Source organism: Podarcis gaigeae (genome assembly GCF_964106915.1).
Source record: "Podarcis gaigeae genome assembly, chromosome: 3".
NCBI classification, from domain to species: domain Eukaryota; kingdom Metazoa; phylum Chordata; class Lepidosauria; order Squamata; family Lacertidae; genus Podarcis; species Podarcis gaigeae.
Window position 1 is genome coordinate 92,667,419 of NC_139680.1, and position 12,326 is coordinate 92,679,744.

Here is a 12,326-nt window from a genome sequence, read left to right on the forward strand (position 1 = left end):
GGGCACTCATCGCACTGTCTTGACTATACAAATTATAGACATTTATGACTTGGGGAGCCTTCTTAGTCTCCTCCTATTATTAGCGTAATCTCTTGCAGCTGCAGTCGTGAGCGTCCTCCTAAACCTAAGCCTCCTTTCCTTTGCCTATCGTGCATGTATCTCGTAGAGTTTTATGGGATCCAGTGAATTCAGCTGCTTCCTACCTCTGCTGCCCCTCCATTGATCCCAACATGCCTATGCAGTTGCTCTCACAGAGAAGCCTCGCTCCTCATAAATGTGCCAGAGACATAAATGCATGTCATGTGGTGTAATTGGGAGAGGGATATATATCTATCTATCTCCCTGTTCTTTCATTTTATGGCTGCGCGTGAAACGATCCCATGGAGAGAAAGAAGCCAGCCCTATAACCTTTCCCCATTCGGTGCCTTGAGCTGATGCTCGTGTTCCTGAAGTCTTTTGCCTCCCTCCTCTGTGGCAGTCTGGTCCTCCTGGATGGGAACGACCCCCCTCACCCCCCTCCCTCCCGCTATCCTTTCCTTTGGAGTCGAAACGGCAAACACCTGGCAGACATTCCAGGGAGCGAATCTGCAGCGCACCTCCTGCTCCACACAGGCATTTGAGCTGAACCTTGTTTTAGCGATCCCCGAGGGCCTCTCAATCAATAATCCATGTACGTTTTATGAGGGCCGGATTACAGGGATTTGCAAAGAGGGTGATTAGGTAATGCTTCAAAGGACACTTCCCACCAACACCTGCGACATTAACAAGGCACACCTATTAATAGAAAAACGCACAATTCAGAACGAATAATCCCTAATTCTGGTAACCTCCGCATCATGAGTTGCGACCCTTAGAACCCAGATTTAGTTCCAAATGGCCAATTGGATTTAGATGGCTGGGGCTTCCAACATCTGGCTGAGTGATGACATCTCAAATGTGCAGGGTATCATGGGAGCGGGGGGTGGGGGGTGGGATAGGGCAGGAATGGACAGACCAAGAATAGGGAGCTACACAAAGGACCGGACAATAATAATGGTCCCTTTCAGCTCACACCACCTGCATAATCCTGCTACATGAAAATGACTTCCTGGCCTGAACTGTCTCAAGAGGCTACCTGCAGATTAGCTAGCGAGAGAGAAACCTGAAAGGGTTGTCAGGCACTGGTGGGGAATGTCAAGCCTGGGCTTCTCTTTCTGGCCTTCAGGGCTTTACCCAGGCAAGTCCCCTCCTGAGTTACATCCTTCATCCTCAGTCCTGCTCTGCACCCTCCTTGAGTGTTTTTGCCTGGCTGGAATATGCCTTTGAACTCCAATCATCCTTCCATACCCTCCAGCGTTTTATGACAAAGGTTTGGGGCACCAACTCCATTGCTCACCCCCTCCCTGCTTCTTCTCCTTCCGCTCACCCCCTCCTTCCCTCCCCTCTCTTACTTTTGCTAATGGGACCCTGCCTCTCCAGATGCAGCACAGCCTGCAGCGGCCTCCTGGAAAATTGGGACATCCCAGATTGGGATCAGAAGCCGGCACAGCTTCTGTCAATTCGAGATGTCCCGATTTAATCTTGAGGGGGTCTGTGCTTCTTTCTTGCCTGGATGGAGGCTAGAAAGGGATAGGTGAGTGAGAGAGACTAGAAACTAGTCTCCTGTACAAAGGCAAAACGCAAACTTGCTGCTCTCCCTGCTTTGACCTCCGGTCCCCCAGAAAGTCACCCAGGCATGTGGCCTTTGGCCTGAGAAATGTTTCTACTCCCTGCTATAGGAGGAGAGCCTTTCCCAACCCCAGATTTTGTTGGACTACAACTCCCACCATCCATAGCCGGCAGGGGCAGCATTCAAGGACGATGGGAGTGGTAGTCCAACAACAAGACTGCTTTAGAACAAAGTTTCTGTGTGGTGTCCAGATTCCTGGAAACTCCCTCTTCCAAATTAGTAGTGCCACTAGGGTGGGGCTGTTTTAGCACCTGCTGCAGGAGAAAACCTGGAAAGGTTTCCAGATTCAGCATCCATGGAGTGGATATAGCAATACATTATATTTTCTTTCTCATCAGACATAGTTTCAAGATGTGAGATGTGTGGCCAAACACCAGCTGACTCAGGTCCAAACCAGACGAGACTTGAAGAGCATCATCACATTTCTCAAGTGTTCTCATGTGCTGTTTTCTAAATAGCAGGAGTGGAAGGGATTGGGACCACAGTACACAGAGAGGGTACCAGTTTAACCTTTTCTACTTGTGCTGTGCCCCCAAACAAAAAATACCCCTCCTGAAGTTATTATTCTCCCTGGAAGGGACTACTATCAGGAAGGGGATATAGCTCAGTGGTGAAGCATCCCAGTTTCATCCCCATCATCTCCAGGTTGGGCTGGGAGAGACGCCTGTCTGAAATCCCAAAGAGTCGCTACCAGTCAGTCTTAACAATGGGCAGCGTTCTGCTAACAAATTTTCTAACAAGGATTTCTGCAACAGGACTTTCCCCTCCTCGTCCTGCACACATCAATAATAAACAAACAAATACAAGCTTCATCAGAGCGGTAGAAAAAGCATCCAGTTTCACAGCCAGCAATGAGCTCGCTGGACCATGTCAATCCGCATTCTTCTCATTTTACTTTGAGTTTGGTTATGCTATTGCATTATATAAAGCAACGGTTTATATTGCTTTCATATTGTTTTATGGAAACAATAAAGTAGCCTGGATTAATTACTTCTCTGGCTGTCTCGCAAACCTCATGTTGCGCAACTCATCGAGGAATCATAATAGCTAGCGAATGCATTCATCAACACAGTTTGGTGTGTTTAATCCCCACTGATTCAGCAAGACAAATGGTTCTGTGCATTGTCTTCATGATGCTGGGATGGCAAAGCATTGCAGGAAATATATACATTCCTCTATCTTTCCCTCCACTGCCAAACAACGACTGCAACAAATGTTTCTTAATATTCACACACACACACACACACACACACACACAGTTGTTGTTGTTGTTTAGTCATTTAGTAGTGTCCAACTCTTTGTGACTCCATGGACCAGAGCACGCCAGGCACTCCTGTCTTCCACTGCCTCCCGCAGTTTGGTCAGACTCATGTTTGTAGCTTCGAGAACACTGTCCAACCATCTCGTCCTCTGTCGTCCCCTTCTCCTTGTGCCCTCCATCTTTCCCAACATCAGGTTCTTTTCCAGGGAGTCTTCTCTTCTCGTGAGGTGGCCAAAGTATTGGAGCCTCAGCTTCACGATTTGTCCTTCCAGTGAGAATGTATACGTTTGATCTTCTTGCAATCCATGGGACTCTCTTCTTGCAGTCCATGGGACTCTCAAGAGTCTCCTCCAGCACCATCAATTCTTTGGCGATCAGTCTTCTTTATGGTCCAGCTCTCACTTCCATCCATCACTACTGGGAAAACCATGGCTTTAACTATACGGACCTTTGTTGGCAGGTTGATGTCTCTGCTTTTTAAGATGCTGTCTAGGCCTGTCATTGCCCTTCTCCCAAGAAGCAGGCGTCTTTTCATTTCGTGACTGCTGTCACCATCTGCAGTGATCATGGAGCCCAAGAAAGTAAAATCTCTCACTGCCTCCATTTCTTCCCCTTCTATTTGCCAGGAGGTGATGGGCCCAGTGGCCATGATCTTCGTTTTTTTGATGTTGAGCTTCAGACCATATTTTGCGCTCACAATTCTAAGAATGCATAAATGTTCATGCTGTTCCCCCGCAACACACACCAGATTGAATAAAGAGTGGAGTCATACTCCACGACTAACTTAAGGCCTATTTATTTCAATGGGTCTCTATTATTTATTAACTTAATTAGATTTACCTTTCCTCCGGCCCCAAGGAGGAATATTTGAGAGTTCTCCCCTCCCCATTTTATCCTCACAGCAACTCTGTGAGGTGGGTTAGGCCAAGTGATCATGACTTGCCCAAGATCCCCAGTGAGCTTCATGGTTGAGTGAGGATTGAAAACCTGGTCACCCAGGTCCTAGCTTGACATGCTCAGCATTGCACCACACTTGATCAATAGCCCTGCCTTTTAAGTGTGACTGAGTGTGGCTCCAGTTCCCCCATTTCTCTAGAATTCATGTATCTTGATGAGTGTTGCTTCCTCAATGCAATGATCCTAATTGACTAGCAGAGCTAATGTGAGTAGCATTTTTGGTTCAAAGTTTCAAGTGCAGTTGTACCTTGGAAGTCAAATGGATTCCGTTCCGGAAGTCCATTCAACTTCCAAAACCTTCGGAAACCAAAGCGCAGCTTCTGATTGGCTGCAGGAAGCTCTTGCAGCCAATCGGAAGCCGCACCAGATGCTTGGCTTCCAGTTTGAAAAACAGAACACTCACTTCCAGATTTCGATCATTCGGGAGCTGATTTGTTCATGAGCCAAGGCGTTTGAGATCCAATGTATGACTGTATTATTTATTCAAATCATTATTATTTTTTGGGAAGACACTGATAGGCAGGGATTAGGTCGAATAATTAGCAAATTGTTATGCCCCCTAATCCCTTGGGCTGGTGCGATCTATACAACCAATACAGTAAAATAATTGGAGGCTTCAATAGTTTGCAGTAGAAAACAAGCCTTCTGAGGTTATGGTCATCTCTATGATGTAAGAATTGGCCCCAAACATTGGGTTGTGGGGATTGATGGGTATTTTCTGATCAGATGGATTTGAAGGGGGGAAGAGTGCAAAATGTGACTCACTTGCATGGAAAGAGCAACCTAGAGGAGACATCTTTAAGGACTTCTAAAGAACACCTCTGAGAAAAAACAGGCTCTCTTCAGGAAGCCTGTCATTGAATTGGAATCATCCTGTGGTTTGGAAGGAACATGTGTTCTGAGAAAACATTACACCAGTTTACAACTTGAAGACTCCTGCAGGTAATTGGTTTCATTCACTTTCTCAAAGTGTAAGTGCAGCTTCTTGCAGTTGTAACAGCTGTTTCCTTTGTTCTTGGTTTTGCTTTTTTTTTCTTCCTCTTTCTTTTATGCTTTGAAAAATCTGGCTTTGCTATTTGCTACATGGCTCCTCCTCCTCTCCAGCCTGCTCCACCGAGCAAAACGCGAAGGTCAAACAGCATGATATTTCCTATGACCCAAACTAAAGTTTAAGTTAGATTCTTAGGTTCCACTTGAATGAAAGTAAATTAATCAACATTCGCCACGATAGCAGAAACATTATCCTCTTTTCAAGAGAGCTGACCTGCTGTTATGCTATAACTGAGATGCTAAAATAGCTCTGTTTGTTTGTTCAATATTTTTTAAGGGCATTTATACCCTACTCTTCATCACAGTGGATCCCAGGGCTGAGTACAGCGCACAAATTACATTAAATCGCACAGGAATAAAAACAATCCTAAAGCATAAAACCAATTTAAACGGCAAGAGCAGTTCAAACCACAGGGCAGGCTACTCACCCTAAGCCATTAACACATAGAGACTGCAATCCTGTAGATGTACAGTAAGTCCCACTGAATTCAAGAGGGGTTATTTCTGCATAGACATGGTATAGCATTGCACTGTACAACCCTGAAAATGCCTGGGCAAACAGATATGTCATTATTTGGCGTCAAAATGATATAATCATTGGCATCAAGTACACTTCTTTTTTAAACTTTTAATTAAAAATGTAGTAAAACGGCTACATACAAATTCAATAAAAGAGAGAATCCAGCACAAAGAAATGCATAGCGTACCAATAGCAGTTCCAAAGCAGCTCAGAAAATCAGCGGCAATGTGTTATAACCTGAGGGGTTTTTTAACCACCTGCCTTTATTATATGAAGCAGGTGCCAAGCAAATGTCATTTTAGATGGTCTTAAAACATTGGCAGTCCATATTGGTTCTCTTTTGATGAAGTACACTTCTGAAGGGATGGCATTGCATAGCTGGGATGCCACTAAAGGTTTTGCCCTTCTCACATCAGCACATAATGCATATTCCTCGACAGTGGTACATAGGGAAGAGCATCCTCTTTGATTAGGGGCTGCATTCAGGAACATCAGGGGTTGCCTGAGAAGGTGAATTTATTGTGAGTGGGGAACAGGAACCTTCTTACAACTCTCAGCATCTTTAGCAAACTACAGTTCCTGGATTTTTTGGGAAACAGCCATCCCTACTTAAACCGAAATGTATGGGGTGAATATGGCCTAGGTCAGGAATGTCCAAAGTCTTCCTCAGGGGCCTAATCCTAAAAAATCCTACTAAAAAAAACAACCCTCAACAACTTCAATCCTAAAAAAAAGGTCAACAACTTTGGTCGGCCCTCACAGTCCTTCACTTCATCAAATCTGGCCCTCTTTGAAAAAAGTTTGGACATCACTGGCCTAGGTGGATAGCTAAGTTCCAATCCCCACATTCCTCCAGCAGGTACAGCTTGGGATTAGTTCATATCAGAATTCACAAAGATGGCATTCCTCCAGCACCCCTGTGAAGATGCTTAGAACACCAGCATAATGTTACGGGGAATTTGGTGAACATATGTAACCTACTTCCAAGCACTGCGGAACTCTCAAATCATATTACAGATAATAATGCAATTCCACTTACTATCTTTACGTATCATGTGGTTAATGAGCAATTATTCATACCCACATAGCTCAGCGAGGCATATGTTTAAACTTCCTTGGGAGGTCTAGGATCATCAGGTCAGAAACCTGAGAGACATTTCCAGTGCACACACCTTCCCCCACCATAAAGATCACGGGGATTAATTCAGCATGTCCCAAAAATGCTGTGGTATCTGCTACAGTATATACCATGCGATAATATAAGGCCAGCTCTTGCAGCCAAACTAATGATGTGAGAAACTTCACATTTCATGTGTCTTGCTTTTTGAAAAGAAATAATCAACAGGAGACTAGTATGGGGGAGGCAATCAGAGTTGAGACTGCAGAGTATATGAAGGAGGGAGCTAATCCTTTCTTCAGTCCTGCAGTCCTGGTGGAATTCCCACCCTCTCCAAATTGATTTTTAACTTGTGACAGGACTGGGCATTGGGCAGCCGTCCAAAGTGAGCCAGGAACTGTGAGACAAGCCAGTCGCAAGAACCAAAGAGGAAGTCAGGTGTGAACCACGAGGGAACCTCGTGGAACAAGACAGATCCAAAAGCCAATCAATGATATCGGGACACCCCAGAGTTCATGAAGACCTTGGCTGAGAAAAGCTAGACTTGAAGAGGCAGCTCTTCTTATACTCCTTTCTGCCAAGGAGGGTGCCATGATCTCTATTCTATCCATTGATCACCTAATACAGAATACATCTAAGTCCGTGGTTCCCAGCATGGGGCACACGCACCACAGGGGGGCAATTTGATTTTTAAGGGGGGCAATTCGAGAATGAGTTAAACCAAGTTAATGGCCTTTTAGGCTTCCTCCACATTAATAAGAGTACACTTTTTGAATAATAAGAATTATGTTTCATGGGGGGGGGGCGGCATCAGGATTTTAGAGATGCTTAGGCGGGGCATGGCCAAAAACAGGTTGGGAACCACTGCTCTAAGTAATTTGCATATACAATTTTAAAAACCCATCAAATCTAACAGTAATAATAATAATAATAATAATAATAATAATAATAATAATAATTCATTATTTCTACCCTGTCCATCTGGCTGGGCCTCCCCAGCCACTCTAGGCAGCTTCCAACAGAAGATTAAAAATACATTAAAACATCAGTCATTAAAAACTTCCCTAAACAGGGCTGCCTTCAGATGTCTTCTAAATGTCATATAGTTGTTTATTTCTTTGACATCCGATGGGAGGGCATTCCACAGGGCGGGCGCCACTACCGAGAAAACAAAAACAGAGGAAGAGAGAGGGGAAGAGGGGAAAACAGACTGGGATAAGAGTTACTTCTTACCCTGGTGCAGAAAGGATGTCAACATCAGTTTCAGGCTGGCCTCATAGGGAGCTCCCTCTCCCTTGTTGCCACTCTCCAAATCTCCCTCAGTGGGGGTACCTGGAAAAGGGTGTCATATTTTCCAGGTATGTTCAAGTCAGCAGCCCATTTTTTTAAGGAAGGAAGGAAGGAAGGAAGGAAGGAAGGAAGGGGAGCACACTCATATATTGAAAATGAGCACATCAGTAGTAGAACTGTTCTTCCTTACATCTAGCTTTCTGCATGGATGGGTTTTTATTTTATTTTTTATTTTATTTTTATTTATATGGAGGAAGATTTCCTCATATAAGGCCACCCCTTATAATATGGTTTAGCAGCTTAATGGAACTCTACCATAGTACCATAGTAGAGATGAAGGCTCAACTTTTCCAATTTTTCAAAGAAAACTTTAAAGAAATTTTAAGAAATCAGTTGCCTGATGGATTGGTCTTCAGACATGGGAAGGGAACTGACCATAGCTCACTGACAGAGCACCCACTTTCCATACAGAAGTTTAGTCCCTGATCTTTCCAATTAAAAAGGCCAGTGAGAATAATAATGGGTGAGACAGACAAATAACTTGACTGGGTATAAGTCATCTTCCTATGTTCATAATGGGGTCAGAATTCATATGTGGTTTATGACCTTTCCTAAAGTGAGTCACTCCAGGCCTATCACTCCTGCTTTGCAGTATTTTATTTCTTCCTTTTGGGAAGAGAGCCAACTTTGTTGCCGTTACAAAGAGGGTCAAATCTCCTTCACCTTTCATTTCTGAATTAGAAGAAGGAATTTCAATACATGCCATATTTCTAACTCTTGCCTACGTGATCAGTGGGATATATCAGACCTCCTCCTTCATAACTCTGAAAAGGTCAGGCATCCTCTCCTCTTTGACAGTGTTCTAATCCCAGACGTAGAAAAGAAAATGCCAGCACAAACACAAACAGTAACAAATGAAAATGCAGGCTGAAGTGAAAAAAGTTGGGTGCCGGTTCTGAAAATTTGTAAGGTGGTGGGTCTAGTCAATTTTCCTGAGGACCAATTCAGTGAATACATTGCTTTACAAAGATTGACACTAGATTCACAGCTGCAGCAAATAAATACTGTTCTTGCTGTAGACACTTCCTCTGCCCATATTCAGACAAGAAACGGGAAGCCCAGTTCATCTGCTTCCTTGAGATGGGAGAGAAATTCAATTCAGTTTGCATTTAAACACAAACTTGCCGAATTCACACTTTTTAATAATAATAATAATAATAATAATAATAATAATAATAATAGGGACGCGGGCGGCGCTGTGGGTAAAACCTCAGTGCCTAGGACTTGCCGATCACATGGTCGGCGGTTCAAATCCCCACAGCGGGGTGAGCTCCCGTCGTTCGGTCCCAGCTCCTGCCCACCTAGCAGTTTGAAAGCACCCCTAAGTGCAAGTAGATAAATAGGGACCGCTTTATAGCGGAAAGGTAAACGGCGTTTCCGTGTGCTGCTCTGGTTCGCCAGAAGCGGCTTAGTTATGCTGGCCACATGACCCGGAAGCTGTCTGCGGACAAATACATTTAAAAGGCTGAAGAATGGTTGAAGAGGAACGTTTTCGCCTGGCACCTAAATATATTTAGTGAAGGCACCAGATGAACCTCCCTGGGGAGAGCATTCCACAAACATGGAGCAACTGCAGAAAAGGCCCACCTGTGTTGCCACCCTCTGGACCTCTCATGGATGATGAGATGCCTCAGGTGATGAATGCAGATTCTGGGTTGCTTTATATGAAGAGAGGCAGTCCTTGAGCTATTGTGTCAAATTGTTGACACCAATAGTCAAGTAAGGCTCTTTGTCTCTGTGCTATACAACTGGGAGGCTTTATTTATTTATATTTACCTCCAAGTACTTTCACAGACAATATGCTATACAGCCCCATTGCAATGCAAGCCTGTCTGGCTCCCAGAATGGTAACTTAGTGAGTGGAAGAGAGAAATGTTGGCCAAGGACCAACTTCACTCTTACAAAAAGTGTCATGGGATCTTTAATGTCCATATGGAGTAGGCAAAACCTCTGTTCATTTCAGCCCCCCCCCCCCCCCGGAAAGCCCAACACACATGGTGCAACTCAATAAAGTCTAATTTATCTTTCTTAGAAAGATAAAGGACAGAAGTTAAGCCCCCACTGAGGATTGAACGCATGGTTACTAAAACTCCAAAGAATGCCACACATAAGTTTAGCCCCTAAGCCCACCTGTCTAACTGAGGGATGTGCCCCATAACTTACCTTCCTGTATGTCCCTTTGCAAGCATGTATTCTATGTGCATGGCAATTGTCAGGGTTTCAGGGACAGAGAGCGAGGGGGAGGGGTCCCAGGGTGACGAGGAAGAGGACGACGATGACCCGAGGTTGTCAGTGAGTCCGTCAAGTGAATCCGAGGATTCCCAAAAGGGAGCCCCTCTGGTCAGGCCAAGGGGCAGTAGAGAGGGAAGCAGTCAGAAGCAGGGGAACGAAGAGGGAATCCCCAGTGGGGGTTGGAGATCGGGACCGGCCTCTCCGTCGGAACGGAGTGAAGGGGGTGGAGTTACCAGTGTGTCAGAAGGAGCAGAACAGGGAGCAGAGAGGGGAAGGAGTTCGGAGCAGAACGTCCTGCAGGAAGGGGAGGAGTGTAGTACCGAGAGTAGCGTAACGGTCGAAAGGAAGGTCAGAAGCAACGTACGCGCGCCAAGTTCAAATGTGGAGGCGCGCGGAAATGAGGAGAGCCCTGAGGAGGAGCCTGGTCCCAAAGCACGAAGGAGGGGGGAGCAGGCGTCAGAAGACTCAGCCTCGGGGGAGTCCCGAAGGGAGGGAGCACAGGGGGGCAGGAAGACCCTGCGGAAAAGGAAGGAGAGGAAAAGGTGGAGCAGTACAAGCCTCTTAAGCTGGTGCAGGGGCGGGACTGACTCAGAGGGGACTTCAAACATCTAAGGGTAACAGATGCTGAGCCACTGAGCTTGGATGTAACGACAACAATGTTCTTCAATAAAACCTTTTGTATATAACTTGGACTGGATTTTGGTCTCTTGTGAGCTGGGACCTCGGGTGGCTCTGACAGTAAGTCCCCTCCCAAAGAACGCAAAAATTTTTTTGCAAAGCTCACAAACGGTGACAGCCATGAGTGCGGAGGATCAGCTGACAGCACTGCGAACTACAGTTTCCGAACTCACCGCTGCAGTCCTTGCGTCTCAGAAGAAGCATGACGAAATGGAGAAGCGCTGCCAGGACCTGCAAACAAGGTGGGAGCGGGCAAACAGGGAAGGGTTCCCAGGGTCCAGATCAGAAGGCATTGGACTTGGAAGGCGGGGGGGCAGCCTAGTCACCCACTTCGATGGGAACCTGAAGCACTACCCCAGTTTCAGAGCAGACGTTTTGTATGCATTACACTTGCTTCGTCATGACTTTAAAGATGAGGAGGAGAAAGTGGGGTTTATTATTTCTCACTTGCATGGGCCGGCCAGAGACTGGTTGCGCAATTTGTGGCGTGAAGATGGCCCTGCCCGCCGCGATTCTGATGAATTCATTAAAGCGATGGATGCCTGCTTCCAGTCAACCGTAGATTTGGATCTTGCACGCAGGGAGATATTTGGACTGCGGCAAGGCAAAGCCACTTTGCGTCAGTACCATTCCAGATTTTTTGCTTTACTGACTGCGTTACGCTGGGAGAAAGACTGCACACCTGTGAGGGATTTGTTCTGGGAGGGTCTCAGCGGTCCCATAAAGGACGAACTTGCCAGGGGAGACAGACCTCAGACCCTGGAGCAGGTGGTGCAGAGGGCTCTGGCGATTGGCATACGTCACGAAGGACGTCCTTGGCACAATGAGGAAGAACGTCAGGTGCGTCCACCAGCGAGGACGTCTTCTTTCATCCCCAGGGAGTTCAGTCAGTCACATCCCTCGCCGCTCGGGAGGCAGGGGGAGGAGCCGATGGAACTTGGTGGTGCTAAGGCTCAAGCAACAGCCAGAGCCCCAGTTTCCGGTGCAGTAAAGGCGAAGCCTCCTAGAGGGACCAAGAAGTGTTACATCTGCGACAGTGCACTGCACATGGCGAAAGAGTGCCCCCAGAGGCTCCAGAAACACACTGCAGCTTTAGCGACGGTAGCTGCAGAAGTGATCCAGGAAGAGGAACCTCAGGGAAACGACAATGCCTGGCTGCAAGCAGAATTGCTGGGGCTCAGCCAGGCGAATCTGTAGAACAGTCCCCAGCGTCTTTGCAACCCACAGACCCTTTACCACCCAAGCCAGCGGTGCAGCTCACTGCAACACTTCAGTTGCCAAATGGGACCACCCTAGAAGTGCCCCTCACGATCGATTCGGGGAGCAATGCCGATTTCGTGGGGATGCAATTCGTCAAGCAGCATCGCATAGCGCTTCTGCCCGCCACAACGCCTCTGAACGTAGTCACAGTGGATGGCAGGAAATTGCTAGGAGGGCAAGTTGTGCAACAGAC